General features: G+C 44.7%; 1 protein-coding gene across 2 annotated transcripts in view; it reads right to left on the bottom strand.

Annotated features, from left to right (window-relative positions):
* FUT8 (fucosyltransferase 8) overlaps positions 1 to 16,726 on the bottom strand; it is a 233,275-nt gene that overhangs the window by 149,819 nt on the left and 66,730 nt on the right. The gene's annotated exons all lie outside the window — the stretch shown is intronic.

Genomic DNA, 16,726 nt, shown 5'->3' with positions numbered 1-16,726 from the left:
GGATCCCAACTACATCCCATATTCCATGCTGGGGATTCCTGCACTGCAACAGTCCTTGTCCCAAGGTTGAAAGTACAGCGCAAAATAAATTCTAACATGCCAGCTTATAATATAGAAGCGGATTCTGCCAGCTGTCAGCACTTGGACGGGAACTGCGGCAGTACTTGGGTGTGAGTTGTCCTAAACGGCAGGAGTCCCTGGCATGGCATCACTCAAGGTTCTGGCAGCTCAGAATAGTGGACATGTCCCATACAAGTGACATTTTAAGATTCTAAGCAGAGAGTCATGTTTCGACGGGATGTGCAGGCTCGGTTCTACTCGGTTCCGTTCGTTTTTTTTTACCGAACCTTATTGGCTATCCAAAACTCGTGACAGCTGAAACCCAATAAGATTCGGTAAAAAAAACCGAACGGAACCGAGTAGAACCGAGCCTGCACATCCCTAGTTTCGAGTCATCTGGCAGAAGTCTGTGGAGCGGCATGAAGAGCAATGAATTTGCAGAAACATTTCTAACAGAGGTTTGAGTTAGGTTATTGTGATTTGTATGAGAACCTAATTCGAGTCTCAGGACTTTATATCGTTCATGCAGAGGGAAATAAGAAGATGATTCAGAACTGCTCGCTAGGATGCGATTGCTCGTAGCTGGCCAATACTTGCAATCTGCGCATGTGTATGCATTGCAATGCGCGTGTGCGAACGCTCGGGAAGCGATCACTCGCTGCGCATAGACAGCCCAGCAGAGTGAGCGACAGGAGAAGCCAATCGTGGGTGGTGACATGGTTAGTCCACTAGAAACGGGGGAGTGGAGGTGCGAACACAGGCGTGCCTGAGTGTTTCAACGCCGTTTCAGAGGCGTGCTTAATTAGGCAGCGTGATAGTACACATCACTTGGTTGGAATACACACTGAAGTGATCGCAGTGCTTGCGGCAGGGTATAGTCAACCTCAAGCGCTGCGATCGCATCCGATGGTGCTCAATGTACCAATGGTTACATGCTCTTCCAAGAGATGACGAGCGCAAATGGGCGTCTTATGAATGGCTGTTGGGCGTCTGCATACGCAAAGTGATCGCACGCCAAGACATAATGGGCGTGCTAATGCCTTGCGATCGTCTGCCTGGCTGGGCGTGCGCTGGATTTGCATACGCTGGGTGTGAGCGAACGCATCTAGCGAGCGGGTCTGAATGAGCTCCCAAGATTCCTATTCTGCTCTACGTTTGTGGATGGAGTTATGTAACAAATTTCTGATAAAGGACTTATTTGTAATGGGTGAAGGTGTTCTGACCTAGGGATCATAGTAACAATGTTATTTTACATGTTGGTGGTCTATTCACCGATATATTTTTGTGCTATGTCCAATTCTTAAGTCAGTTTTTAGTCTAATAATTTATCTTCTACTTTAAATACTTCAGTTTCTCCTAAAAGTATCATAACACCTTCATCCAATCGCCTCCTCAATCAGGAAATAATCAAAAAACAATATTACACACAAAGACTTTTTTTATTTTATTTTTGGACTATCCATTAATAGATCTAAATAACAAACCTCGCAACTTATTTATGTTCTGCAGACACACTCGCCATCAGTGTGCTATAACTGCGGTCGCCTGCCTCTGACAGGGCGGTGCGGCATGGAGTAGCTCTGATCCTTAGAACGGCTGCGGTATATTTTGTCAGCATGAGAATGACAAGCAGCATGTTGACACTGGTGAAATGTCAATATGATTAGAATGTAGACAAAACATCCCTGATGGTCTAGACTAGACTTAATAGTTACGGTGGGTTAGCTTATGAGGACTTCTGGTGGATCCAGCTGTGCTTTTGGAGGGGAGTATCGCTATCCTTAATCCTCCCCCTAGTGCCTAACTCCCTCTCCTGTAGCCTAACCCAAACCTATTCCTACTGCCTAAAGGCTCCCATACATGGTGCAAGTTTTTACACGATCTGGACGATTTTGATCGATCGTAACGATCAATCGCGCCCATCATGTGCTGTTACATTACGATGCCGATCCGCGGCCCCACCGTCGTCTAGTTGTATCATAGATCTTATGGAAAAACCGTAAGATTAAGATCTATAGTGTACGATGTGACACACAGCATATGCTGTTTGTCACATCGTACACGATAGAGATGAATGTAGCACGGACCCAGGAGATCCGTGTTACTTGCATCTATGTCAATGACACAGAGCACGTACGGGTCCGTGAGACCCGTCTGAATTTAAGCACACCCAATACTGGGTCACTAAAAGCCCGGGGATGGTTGCTCTTTTGGGGGGGCACGCCATTTTTTCCTTTTTACTGCAACAGCACAGACGGTTCTTTCAGACCCATCCGTGCTGTGTGTCAATCACATAGATGCATGTAGCATGGATCTCCCTGGTCCGTGCTACATGCATCTGTGTCAGTTCGTACACGATCTAAAGATGATGGAAATCATTACATTGTGTACAATCGATTGGGTGAAGATTGTGCAGCTTTTGCTGCACATCGTTCACTTCAGCTGCAGGAGAGATTTCAAGGGCGATTGCATATGAAATCGCACCGTGTATGGGGCCTTAACGTCCTCTCCCATAGCCTAACTCTAACCCCCCTCCAAGTACCTAACCGTAACCCTCCCCCCCTGCAGCCTAACCCGAACCGTCCCCCTCTCGTAGCCTAACCCTAACTTCCCATAGCCTAATCCTAACCTCACCAGCCGCAGCCTAACCCTCCACTCCTGCAGCCCAACCCTAACCTTCCCTCCTGTAGCCTAATCCTCCACTTCGGTCCATGCCAAATGTCGGTATTTCGCATGTCGACATTGTAAATACGTTGACATTTTGAGTGTGTCGACATTCCTCACATAACATGTTTGATGTTGACATTTTAACAATGTCGATATTATGACTATCTCCTTAGTCAGCAACTTTCAACCGCTGTGCCGCGTCACACTAGCGTGCCGGGGGTGGTTCCCAAGTGCACCGTCAGAGAGGCGCCGCACAGAGATGCCCCTGCAGTTGCTGGGCTCTTCCGGGTGGTTGTGCCGCTGCCCGGGCTGTACAAATGGAGACCCGGTGGCATGACATCATAGGCCACGCACGGCGCGTCGCCGTCCCGACCGCACAGTGCTCACTGGTGATGAGCAATGAATGTGACAGGCTGCTGCAAGCCTTCGCCCACTTCAGCGGCTGAGGGACAGACTACGTCAGGGTCCGTTCGGTGAAAGGGCTTCTAGACGCTACCAAGGGACAGGTAGGGGGTCAATGTGTATTATTTTGTTTTCTGTGGAGGCCAATTTATGTTTTTTGGGGGGTTTTTCCATGTTGGGACCAACTTGCGTGTTTTTCTCCATTGGGAACTGATGGTGTCCCTTGGCAATTTTAAAATCTTAAACAGAGAGTAATAACAAAGCGCACCTGGAATCCTATAGTAGCTTCTATATTCTCTATTTTGCAATGAGAATGAACAGTTTAAAATATAAGAAGCGCTGGTCCAAAATTAAATAGATATATAACTGTGATTGCTTGTGAAACAATAAATTCTTAATATATTTTGTATTATTTATCTGCAACACCATTCAAATAAAAGGAAATAATAATAAATAAGGTAAAAGTAATATGATGTATGAAAGACAAAATCAAACTGAAAATGAAATAAAAATAAATACTAATAAAAATAAAAATAATGTATAAATGATCGCAATGATGTTTATGCTCTTTAAGGGTCGGATGGGTGCCCGCTGCTATAATGCAGTGCTGCGGGTTTCTGTCCCTACCTTTCCCTGAGACACGGGGTTCAGCTCGCTGCACGCGCCTTCAAATCCGGTGGTGACTCCGGCGCTCAGTGTTGGAGAAAACACTTGTGCTCTGTCCCGTACTGGATGCGGTGTTGGTTGCTTGCCGCTTGCTCCGGTTCGCTACAGTCCGCTTTTTCCTTCAGTCCCCTTGCTGGTTAGCTGGCTAGAATGGGGTAATGTCAAATGCTGTGTTGGTGTTTGGTAAAAAAGCTCCAACGCGTTTCGTCCACGTGACGGACTTTATCAAGGAAGCTGGTCTGCCAGTCACTGTTCCCATTAGTACTCTGGGGTCTCTGGTGATTGGCTAATAGGTGCTGTTGCACCTGTGGTGATTAATTACCTCATTAGGGTTCTACATTTTATTAGAAATACTTTAAAATCACCTAATGCAAGTAAATAAATACTGCTATAGGTTTAAAAACTTGTGCGATCATGTTGTAAAAAATATTAAAATGATTAAATGTATAAATTAATAGATAAATAAAATAAATAAATAAATAATAATAGCACCTGGTAAATGTAAATGATTATAAATAAATAAGTAATAAAATATAGAAATAAAAAAAAATAATAGCAAATAGAATAAAATAATAAAAGAATGGTTTGCAGACAATTATAAAATGAACTTTGGCTGTGGTGTCAGGACAAAATGAAAACAAAAAAACAAAACAAAAAAAAAAACAAAAAAAACAAACAAACAAAAAAAAAAATTAAAATAAAAAATTAAAAATTATTTTCTATCCGTCAAAAAAGAACTCAGTTCAAAATCTATATTGAGGCCCCCTGGGTGCAGGGTTTTGAGCTCATAGATCCATTGGGTTTCTTTTTTTGACATACGATGTAGATAGTTTCCTATCTAGAGGAGGAAACTATCTACATCGTATGTCAAAAAAAGAAACCCAATGGATCTATGAGCTCAAAACCCTGCACCCAGGGGGCCTCAATATAGATTTTGAACTGAGTTTTTTGACGGATAGAAAATAATTTTTAATTTTTTATTTTAATTTTTTTTTTTTTTTTTTTGTTTTAATTTTGTCCTGACACCACAGCCAAAGTTAATTTTATAATTGTCTGCAAACCATTCTTTTATTATTTTATTCTATGTGCTATTATTTATTTTTATTTCTATATTTTATTACTTATTTATTTATAATCATTTACATTTACCAGGTGCTATTATTATTTATTTATTTATTTCATTTATCTATTAATTTATACATTTAATCATTTTAATATTTTTTACAACATGATCGCACAAGTTTTTAAACCTATAGCAGTATTTATTTACTTGCATTAGGTGATTTTAAAGTATTTCTAATAAAATGTAGAACCCTAATGAGGTAATTAATCATCACAGGTGCAACAGCACCTATTAGCCAATCACCAGAGACCCCAGAGTACTAATGGGAACAGTGACTGGCAGACCAGCTTCCTTGATAAAGTCCGTCACGTGGACGAAACGCGTTGGAGCTTTTTTACCAAACACCAACACAGCATTTGACATTACCCCATTCTGGCCAGCTAACCAGCAAGGGGACTGAAGGAAAAAGCGGACGGTAACGAACCGGAGCAAGCGGCAAGCAACCAACACCGCATCCACTACGGGACAGAGCACAAGTGTTTTCTCCAACACTGAGCGCCGGAGTCACCACCAGATTTGAAGGCGCGTGCAGCGAGCTGAACCCCGTGTCTCAGGGAAAGGTAGGGACAGAAACCCGCAGCACTGCATTATAGCAGCGGGCACCCATCCGACCCTTAAAGAGCATAAACATCATTGCGATCATTTATACATTATTATTATTTTTATTTTTATTAGTATTTATATTTATTTTTATTTTTATTTCATTTTCAGTTTGATTTTGTCTTTCATACATCATATTACTTTTACCTTATTTATTATTATCTCCTTTTATTTGAATGGTCTTGCAGATAAATAATACAAAATATATTAAGAATTTATTGTTTCACAAGCAATCACAGTTATATATCTATTTAATTTTGGACCAGCGCTTCTTATATTTTAAAAAATTTTAAAATCTTGTTCGGTGTGCCGCGAGTTGAAAAAGGTTGAGAACCACTGACTTAGATCAATCTCGTCTAATGGCAAATAGCAGCGAGCCAGGCACATATGCCGCACATGCACACGCGGCTGCGCCTCGAGTTACATGCGGCTCTGCAAATGGACTCATGAATGTTGATAAATAAAATATAAACAAGAAGAGAATACAAACTAAAAGGAAGGAGGGATAAAACAGAGACGCAATAAACAGAGGGGAGACCGGGGGTGATCCTATAGGGAACTAGTGTGACCAGACACCACAGGGTGCTGCAGGAGCTGCAATTGTTTTATTCTCGTGCCTCAAAGAGGTGCATGAGCAGTGATTTTATTACCAGAACGCCCAGAAGGTTACGCAGCGGCACATTGCGCATGACTTTAGCGGCGGCATGAAGCTAATAGAATCTGACCCTTGGTTGCAATTTCAGGCTTCACTTGCGGAAGCTGGAGCCTTTGGTACTGATAATAAGATAGGTGTACCTGCTCAGCACAAGCGGTACTGAAAGCCAAGCTACTTTATAGAATAAATCTATGAAACACATTATAACCGTCAGGGGAGAAGAAGCAAAAGATGGATGACTAATGGCAAAGGACGGCCGGTCAGGAAAGCAGAATTTGATGGTAAATGAGGGCGGCTTGGCCACGAAGTCTGTCTTTTTCCTGTCTGTGGTGACAATCGAGATCACATTTGATCCTTCACATGTATTTATGTTTCATGTTCTGATTAGCAGGCTGATCTCCCTTACTGTCAGTGCTTTGTAGCCCAGCTGACTCCAGCTTCCCTTCATCATTATCCCTACAGTGTGTGGGACATACCAAGGTCCTTCAGTCATTACTACTGATCACATGACGGGTAGGAAAACAAATGTCAGCAGATTTGGTGGTCTGACGGCTTTTCAAAAAGGAGAGATCATTTGCAAAAACACACATGCGAAAATTAAACAGAGCTGCCAAAGTACAGATGTGTTCTCACACATCTAGCCTCAGTACGCCATGCAGCGTGACTTGCCTGGCGTGAGTGAGCCGCCAGATCCAGTGCAACTCTGCTAGCATTGGGCCTCTTTTTGTGGAAAATGTGTCTTAAGTCGCAATGTGATGTGATATGTGACACCTGTATATCTGTGTGCTCCTGAGTTTGTATACAGGAGACTGTGCTGAGTAATGTGATATGTGACACCTGTATATCTGTGTGTTCCTGAGTCTGTATATAGGAGACTGTGCTGATTACTGTGATATGTGACACCTGTATATCTGTGTACACCTGAGTCTGTATATAGGAGACTGTGCTGAGTAATGTGATATATGACACCTGTATATCTGTGTGCACCTGAGTCTGTATATAGGAGACTGTGCTGAGTAATGCGATATGTGACACTTGTATATCTGTGTGCTCCTGAGTCTGTATATAGGAGACGGCGCGAGGCAGGGCGCCGGAGCTAGAGAGGGCATGTCCGTGCGCGCGACCGAGAGGGGACGTGGTCATCGAAAAGGGGGCATGTCTATAAGACGCGTCCCCTTTTCGTCACTCTTGGGGGCGTGCCCGGCACTTACGGACACGCCGGGCAGCCCCCAAGCCCTGCAGACAGGGAGAATAGATGCCGGGTCACCGCACATTTCTTCACCCGCGGGACACTGCGACCGGCGGGTGAAGACGGTTCCCGCAGGCTGTTAGGGCAGGGCGTTTTTTGCCTTCCAGAAAGAGGGCAGGGCGCAGCGCCCCGCTAAAACAGCCTAGCGGGAACGCTAAGTCTGTATATAGGAGACTGTGCTGAGTAATGTGATATGGGACACCTGTATATCTGTGTGCTCCTGAGTCTGTATATAGGAGACTGTGCTGAGTAATGTGATATGTGACACCTGTATATCTGTATGCTCCGGAGTCTGTATATAGGAGACTGTGCTGATTACTGTGATATGTGACACCTGTATATCTGTGTACACCTGAGTCTGTATATAGGAGACTGTGCTGAGTAATGTGATATATGACACCTGTATATCTGTGTGCACCTGAGTCTGTATATAGGAGACTGTGCTGAGTAATGTGATATGTGACACCTGTATATCTGTGTGCACCTGAGTCTGTATATAGGAGACTGTGCTGAGTAATGTGATATGTGACACCTGTATATCTGTGTGCTCCTGAGTCTGTATATAGGAGACTGTGCTGAGTAATGTGATATGTGACACCTGTATATCTGTGTGCTCCTGAGTCTGTATATAGGAGACTGTGCTGAGTAATGTGATATGTGACACTTGTATATCTGTGTGCTACTGAGTCTGTATATAGGAGACTGTGCTGAGTAATGTGATATGTGACACCTGTATATCTGTGTGCACCTGAGTCTGTATATAGGAGACTGTAATGAGTAATGTGATATGTGACACCTGTATATCTGTGTGCTCCTGAGTCTGTATATAGGAGACTGCTGAGTAATGTGATATGTGACACCTGTATATCTGTGTGCTCTTGAGTCTGTATATAAAGCACAACGGAACTTGGAATAAAAAAAAAGCTGCGGCTGCTACATTGTAGCACATACAGATTCAGAGGCTCAAGCTGGGTACACACTAGATAACTTGAGTGATTTGGCCGATTCCGACACATGGGAACGACAAAACGTTCAATGTGTATCCACTATCTCAATGTGTGCTCCCGCAGGTCGTCCATTGCATTCTGAGATCTTTTGTACATGGAGAAAGATCTGAGGATGTTGCTAACAATGCTACAGTATGCTGTCGAATGCAGCATGACCACCGCTACCCCCCAGCCGTCGCTCTCGGCAAGTGTGTATGCGTTTGCCAATGCGGCACCCCAGCCGGGTCCGTCACACTCGATAGATTGGCTGGGCACACATAGTCTAATGTGTACCAAGCTTCAGTCGCCCGGCACTAGCAGAGTCTCACGGGACCTGGCGCAACAAGAGGGGTTTCTATGGCGCAACTGCAGCAAAGATGTGTAAGGACACATCTGTATACGGAACAGCAGTGACTGAAATGATGTAATGATCACTTACACATAGCGGGGATTGTTTACTGGTTATGCATCCTGATCTAATTGATATACTATGGGCACAATGCTAATGAATGAAGCACTCCAAAAACATAATGCTAGTGTAATTAGCATCTGGCAAAATTAATCTCAGTGTTCTCCCCACACTAAATGTTTTGGGTGGTACGCACGGGAAAATTCACCTGCCGTCCGCCACCGTGATGCGGCCGAAAGTCGCGCTGCACTGACGTTTTACATAGAAAGGTTGGCACAGCATAATTTATTGGCCGCATCATAGTGTAGCTCAGAACCGGCCCGCTAGGAGGATCCTGGCCACGTCCCTGCATTGCAGCCTCATAACATCCCACTAACCTACCCAGAGCCTGCTACAAAGTATAGCAGCATGCCCCCTATCCCCCTGGGCTACCCCATAATGCCGCCTGGCACAAACAAACAAAATTCTGGGGAGGAATCCTAGCTCCTATGAGTCAACGTGTGTAGCAGGGAATGAAGAGCCTATGTACTAAGCCTTGGAGAGAGTGTTTGAAAAATGACAGGAGCCGATTGGTTAGTACTTTATCTACATCCACTTTCTCTCTCTAAGGCTTAGTACATAGACCCAATAAAGTCTTATGTTTTTTTAATAGTTTTAATGAGTAGAGTGTACAGGAAAACACAGCAGAAGTTTAGAGCAAGTATATGTCTTCTAAGGAGTTGCAGTTATGCAATGAAACGCGTCATTTTATCTAGTAGACAGTATTCTTTTAAAGTATATTTAAAGTTACCAGTACGCAGCAGATCAATAATGTATCAGAGAAGAGCTGGACAAGAATGGTCAGCTGACAATTTTATGTTATTTAAATGGTTACGCCTGCTTACACCTACGACATCGGCTTTACGGGAAACACTCAAATGAATAGAATAATGCAGCTCCTACAGCCTACACCTATAGAGAATCCTTACAGCATATTGACTACACTCCCAAAAGTAGTTTAGTCAAATTTTAGAGAGGTCTACCAGACATCTGAGAGCGTAGACACTTCGCTGGGAATATGAATAGAAGTGGACAGATCCCCTTCCGTTTTCGTACCCTGATGTCATCAGCCACTGTCCAACGACATTCCCTAACATCAACGTGGGCATAGAGGGGGCATATAATCTTGTGGCGAGCGTAGCGAGCCATCGTGCACGAAACGTGGTGAGCGAAGCGAGCCCGCGAGGGGACAACTTCCTTTTTTTGGTGGACTGTATGGGCAGGGAACAGCATTTCCGCCCTCACTCCTCGTCACTTCCAGGTACAGAAACTGAAGGGGATAGTCCAGGGACTTATTGGAACTGAGCAGCAATGACGCAAATTCACTGCGCCGCGCACCCGGCACCTCCCCCGTGTGTCCGTATCCTTGGATCTCCTGGAGAGCTTTCAAAAAACATCGGCAAGTCTGCATTACGCTAGTGGAACATCAGCTCGAAGCCCAACAGCCATTTCACAGGTTAAAAATGTATCTTGCATGGTAATAAATGCATTTCACATTTATGACACCAGTCTTCAGTGTGGATTATCATGTAAAAGAAGACAGAGACCACACTAGTAAAATACCGTCCATACAATTCTAACAAATAGTAAATAATATTGTAGGTCCGATAAATGCACCTTCTAAATAAACAACACCACAGGTCCCATACAACAAACACACAGGAAATAACCTAATAAACACTTAAAAACCAATAACAGTACTCTAATCAACGGCTACTTTGCTTGCACTTGGGATGGCCCAGCTGCCTGTCAGACAAGCGAGGATGAATTTGTATTAATAGGAAAAACATTAGTGTCATTTCTAGGACGACATTTCTGTTTAATCATTACACTTGTTGTTACACAGGTGCACAGCTGCAGTGTAGTGTCATTTACTATAATTATACATTGGTTTTTTTCTCAGCTGTCATTGTGTTGTAAGATAATTTGTTTTTGTTTTGCTTTTGGTTTTTTACAACATTCAAAGATGCGTTGAAAGAACACATTTCATTTCACAATGGCTCCTTTACATAAAGAGAAACAAAAACAAAAAACAGGAAATTGACAATTAAACACAGATAAAGCAAACATACCTATTTTCAGAGAAAGGCACAAGTTCTATGCTACAATGGCCTAGTTTCAGTCTCCAGTAGGCACATATGACAGGGGAGGCCTGTGTCGAGTGAGCGCGGGGACATATTGGGACTGACATGTTTTTGCTACAAGGTCACTGTGGTTGCAAATGAATCACATTCACTCAATTAATGCAGAATGAGAGGCTTCTGGGAGGAACCCCATGGGATTTGCGTGTGTCTGCACAAGTAATACAAAGGATGAAAGTGGGGAGAGACCGAGCCCAGCATGTACAGCACCAACAAAAGCCTTTCTTAATAAATAAACATGAGAGGTGGTGCAAACCGTAGAAAAGCGGTTTGTATTTAAAGCATCTGGCACGGAGAGCACTGAAAGATCAAAATGGCCTGAATTACCCTGTAGACATGATTTATTGATCTACTAAAAGCCATCTAAAAGGAAATAAGAAAGAGAAGGCAGAGCTTAATCATACACCTCAACTAGATAATCAAGCTGGCATAAATAAGTCACATACAAAGTCAATTAATGTCCTTTAATATATCAATAATAAAACAATGCATATAATTTCAATAGGAAACAATATGTAACCAGAACGGGACATTCATACGCTCATTCAATGTACTAATCAGATCCGGATATTAGGGTATGTCAGGGCAGTAAGTTCTTTGGGATAATAAAATCCATCATGTATTGTTTTTATTATTGATATATTAAAGTGCATGAAATGACTTCATATCCTGATTTATCCATTTGCAGAAGCCTAAATATTTAGCTGACTGATATGATTAAGGGGCTGCAGTCAAACAGAATGCCAACATTAATGTTAGGCTGCAGGAGCAGAGGGTTAGGGACAGCCTGCTGGAATGGCGGGTTAGTCTGCGGGAGCGGAGGGTTAGGTTGCAGGAGCAGAGGGTTAAGGGTACACTGCTGGAATGGTGGGTTAGGCTGCAGGAGCGGAGGGTTAGGGACAGCCTGCTGGAATGGCGGGTTAGTCTGCGGGAGCGGAGGGTTAGGTTGCAGGAGCAGAGGGTTAAGGATACACTGCTGGAATGGTGGGCTAGGCTGCAGGAGCGGAGGGTTAGGGATAGCCTGCTGGAATGGTGGGTTAGGTTGCGGGAGCCGAGGGTTAGGGTTAGGCTTCGGAAGCGGAGGGTTAGGTTGCGGGAACAGAGGGTTATGGTTAGGCTGCGGAAACGGAGGGTTAAGGTTAGGCTGCAGGAGTGGAGTGTTAGGGATAGCCTGCTGAAATGGTTGGTTAGGCTGCGGAGCAGAGGGTTAGGCTGCAGGAGCGGAGGGTTAGGGATACACTGCTGGAATGGTGGGTTAGGCTGCGGAGCGGAGGGTTAGGCTGCAGGAGCGGAGGGGGTTAGGCTGCAGGAGCGGAGGGGGTTAGGCTGCAGGAGCGGAGGGGGTTAGGCTGCAGGAGCGGAGGGGGTTAGGCTGCAGGAGCGGAGGGGGTTAGGCTGCAGGAGCGGAGGGGGTTAGGCTGCAGGAGCGGAGGGGGTTAGGCTGCAGGAGCGGAGGGGGTTAGGCTGCAGGAGCGGAGGGGGTTAGGCTGCAGGAGCGGAGGGTTAGGCTGCAGGAGCGGAGGGTTAGGCTGCAGGAGCGGAGGGTTAGGCTGCAGGAGCGGAGGGTTAGGCTGCAGGAGCGGAGGGTTAGGCTGCAGGAGCGGAGGGTTAGGCTGCAGGAGTGGAGGGTTATGGATAGCCTTTTGGAATGGTGGGTTAGGCTGCGGGAGTGGAGGGTTAGGGATAGACTGCTGGAATGGTGGGTTAGGCTGCGGGAGCGGAGGGTTAGGGATAGACTGCTGGATTGTGGGTTAGGTTGCGGGAACAGAGGGATAGGGTTAGGCTGCGGGAGCGGAGGGTTAGGGATAGACTGCTTGAATGGTGGGTTAGGCTGCGGGAGCAGAGGGTTAGGCTGCAGGAACGGTGGATTAGGGATAGGCTGCAGGAACGGAGGGTTAGAGTTAGGTTTAGGGACGTTACACCGCCGGATAACAGTTGGAATTTACCAACGACTTACTGCCAAACCCAGAAGACTATGCTGGAGATCCGATAGCAAGTAAGCAAGCTCTGCAATCATGTTGACAATTCATCTGTGTCGACATGATACATGTCGCAATGATCAATATTAACATGCTAATGTGATACTTAAGTAAGCGGGATCGTCGCACACAGAAAATATTATAATATCTAACAACCTTCACCACAATAATGTTTTATACAATTTATTTAACTGGAAACTTGACTGGGTAGACTTGTTTTGCTTTGTAATATTACACTTATGTGGTTGTATTATCCCTATAATTAAACACTTCTATAGCAAAACAAACTTCTTATACTTACAACCAATGTAAAGCATTACTCATTAACAGATCACAGTGTCATCAATATTTTACATAGAAAAAGGCAGTTAATATATTAACTTTAACCTTGGTGCCCCATAAAGTGAGATAAATCAGTTCAGTATGATGGAGCTCGGTGGTGCACTCGCCAGAACGTATTTCCTCCTTCTGGACTCTTTATCAGAGTTATGGAGCCTGCGATTTATATATGTTATACAGCACATACTGTGTTTGCTAATCTGTGCTGAAGGACTAAAGTGTCTTCGTTTTGCATAGAAATAGTTGCAACACACTGATGTGATCTCAGTTGTTACTTTGTAAACATCCCAGCATTAGCAACAAAGTTTCATTAGTACTGTGCTCCAGGAAGTCTCTGAGAATGTTATTACTGGGAAGTTTGATGGCTCAAAATATGTTAATAAGATTCTGGTGCTGTTCCTTGGTCAGGGCTGAACACTATACCCTCTCTGTACTGACTGGGTACTTTCATTACACTGCCCAGTCCTGGCTCCTCCTATAAGGCGGAGCTATTAGCTCTGTGCGATCAGCTGACTGACTCTCTATAGTCTTTCTGGCACTCTCAGAGGAACTGTCTGTTACATTATGGCAGTGACTTCTCACTCTGTGGTAGTAACAACACTGTTATGGGAAGTGGCAAATAGTTGAGACTATGGCCCTCATTCAGAGCCGTACGCTATTTGCGGTCGTTCGTTTAAAAACAAGGGGTGGCTATTCAAATGATCCGTACGCACATTGCAGTCTGTTCACACCTCTAAGTCTGAACGAACGAGCAAAACATACGCTCGTTTATTTGTTAAAAACGCCCCCTGGCCGCACGCATCCTACGTCATGTCCGCTATTTATTAGATTAATCGAGTACATCGACCAGCGTATGAACTGCTCGCTATTCTTGTGGTTGGTGTTTGCTACCACAAATTTGCGTGCAGTTCTGGCTATAAAATAACCCAGTGACGTGGTCAATGACGCTGCTGTTTTAAATATACACACCCATAAAACGCCCGCTTTGACCTTTAAGCACGCCTGCGTTCGGATCTCCACTCCCCATTTTCAAGCACCTTCCCCAGTTACCACCCACATACGCCTCATTCTGTCACTCAAAGTAGCAGGCACTCGCTATATAGCGAACAAACGATTTTCGGCCGCACTGACTGGTTCGCGCATGCGTACTAAAAAGCGTACGCATGCGCAGATGTGCAAACATCGCTCGGAACGAGCGTACTGCCGCTAACGAGCGGCTCTGAATGAGGGCCTATGCTTTGTTCAGCTCAAGGGTTATACTGTCTCTGGCGTTGTCCCTCTCTAATATGGACTTGGGCTGTGTGTGGATAGTAATGCAGGACTACCGACCTGTACCATACACTAACGCTGGCTCCAACTAATGGCTGAGGGCTGACAAGATGTCCTCTTTATCTGTAGCCATTGCTCTCCCCAACTGATTGGATACCTTCTTCTGCAGCCCACCGAGTGCCTGTCAAGGGAAAAGCCCTCCGGTCACTGGGAAATCCCACTGGGAATCATGTGAAACACACATAACGTGCAGCTTTGCTCCCACTGGCAGTTACCTCACCACAGCGCAGCCACCAACTGCCGATTTTCTCTAGTTCAAATCCTTGAGCCAGCCACAGTACTCACTGGTCCCCTAACGTCCACCACCACTGAAGTGGCAGTGCAAAAAGTCCCTGAACCTTAATAAAACTAGTTAAATCATGCCCTATATTAGACAATGGCAGGAGTCACATTAATACTTTACATTTTCATAAGGGCACATCAGCGTGGGTAGGAATACAGGGTATTGGTGGGGTGCCACACTAAGCATGTCGAGATAATGACAATGTTGACATAATGACTGTCGACAAAATGCACTGCCCCATGATTAAGCAACATCTTGTTTTTCTCATTTCCTTGATCGCTATAACTGGGATAAAAAGCCCTATAAGCAGGCGCCTGATATCGCCCTAACTGGGATAAAAAGCCCTATCAACAGGCTCCTGATATCGCTATAACTGGGATAAAAAGCCCTATAAGCAGGCTCCTGATATCACCCTAACTGGGATAAAATGCCCTATAAGCAGGCTCTTGATATCGCCCTAACTGGGATAAAATGCCCTATAAGCAGGTTCCTGATATCATTATAACTGGGATAAAAAGCCTTATAAGCAGGCTCCTGATATCGCCCTAACTGGGATAAAAAGCCCTATAAGCAGGCTCTTGATATCGCCCTAACTGGGATAAAAAGCCCTATAAAGCAGGCCCCCGATAATCGCTATAACTGGGATAAAAAGCCCTATAAGCAGGCTCCTGATATCGCCCTAACTGGATTATTGTAGACATTTTATATCCCTAGTTTGTCTTTCACTGTCCTCCTGGGCCCTTTCCTGCTATGGATTCTTAGAAGCTATCATTATCTATATGTTTTGCCTAAAGTGGCACTTTAGCAATCGAGCTTTGTCCTTGCTGTACGCTTGGCCGAAGCACGGCCCAATTTCTATAACATTAATAAAATGTCAGAGCACGAACACTGTGTCAACACTTTACATTTACTGTATTGTCAGACATTATACTATTTACGGTTTGCATTATACTGGATCTGCAATCCAGGATAGTGTTTATGCTGTATTTGTGCCCTGATAGGCATTGCGGACTAACGCTCTGTGGGCCTGATTCAGCAGTGTACGCAAATTGCAGTTACGGATGCAGATCGAGCGATTGTTTGCCATCGCGCATGCGTATAAGCCACATTGCACGTGCATAGTGACCCCATTGCCATTACGGACGCACAAAGGAATCCATCGTAAAGTGAGTGGCAGGCTGTCAGCGTTTGGGGGTGGTCCCGGGGGAGTGGTCGAAAAACGTGCTGTCCGTTTGAACGACGTTTCATGGGTGTGCATAAATTAGCCACAGCGATGGCATACGCAGCATGAGATCTCTCTGCGTGCGAGGAGACTTGCAGTGTCTGCGGCTGGTCAGACTTGCTATAAAGGCTGCGTGACTGGCCGATGTGTGTCGATGGTACCGATGTTTAAGCAGAAGAGAGACATTGGAGAAAGTAGCAGTGGGCGTCTTTATGGTGGCTGAGCTTTGGCAGGCATTAGCATATTTTTGCAGCTGTGTACCGTCCGAAATAGCATCTGCGATCACATTAGCGTGCACTGCTGAATCAGGCCCTGTGAGGTTAATACACCGAACGTCCAACACACATATATGTACTTCTGTTAGTGGAGCTGCGAGAATAACACAAGTTTGCCCAGTCCATGCATCTGTTCCCTTATTGCAGAAGTAATACATAGGATGATTACAAAGGATTATTGTTCCTCTATGATGCAGAATGTCATTATTTAGTGCTCATGCAGAGCTGGGAAAATAAGTAAACGGCATGAAAATGCATAGGTGCTTTACCGATTTGTTCTTCAAATGCTTTTGATGCGCTGT

The sequence above is a fragment of the Taudactylus pleione genome, unplaced genomic scaffold (genome assembly GCF_031769625.1).
Source record: "Taudactylus pleione unplaced genomic scaffold, aTauple2 ptg001956l, whole genome shotgun sequence".
NCBI classification, from domain to species: Eukaryota; Metazoa; Chordata; class Amphibia; order Anura; family Myobatrachidae; genus Taudactylus; species Taudactylus pleione.
The sequence above is the reverse complement of the archived record's forward strand: the minus strand, read 5'-3'. Positions and strand labels throughout refer to the sequence as shown.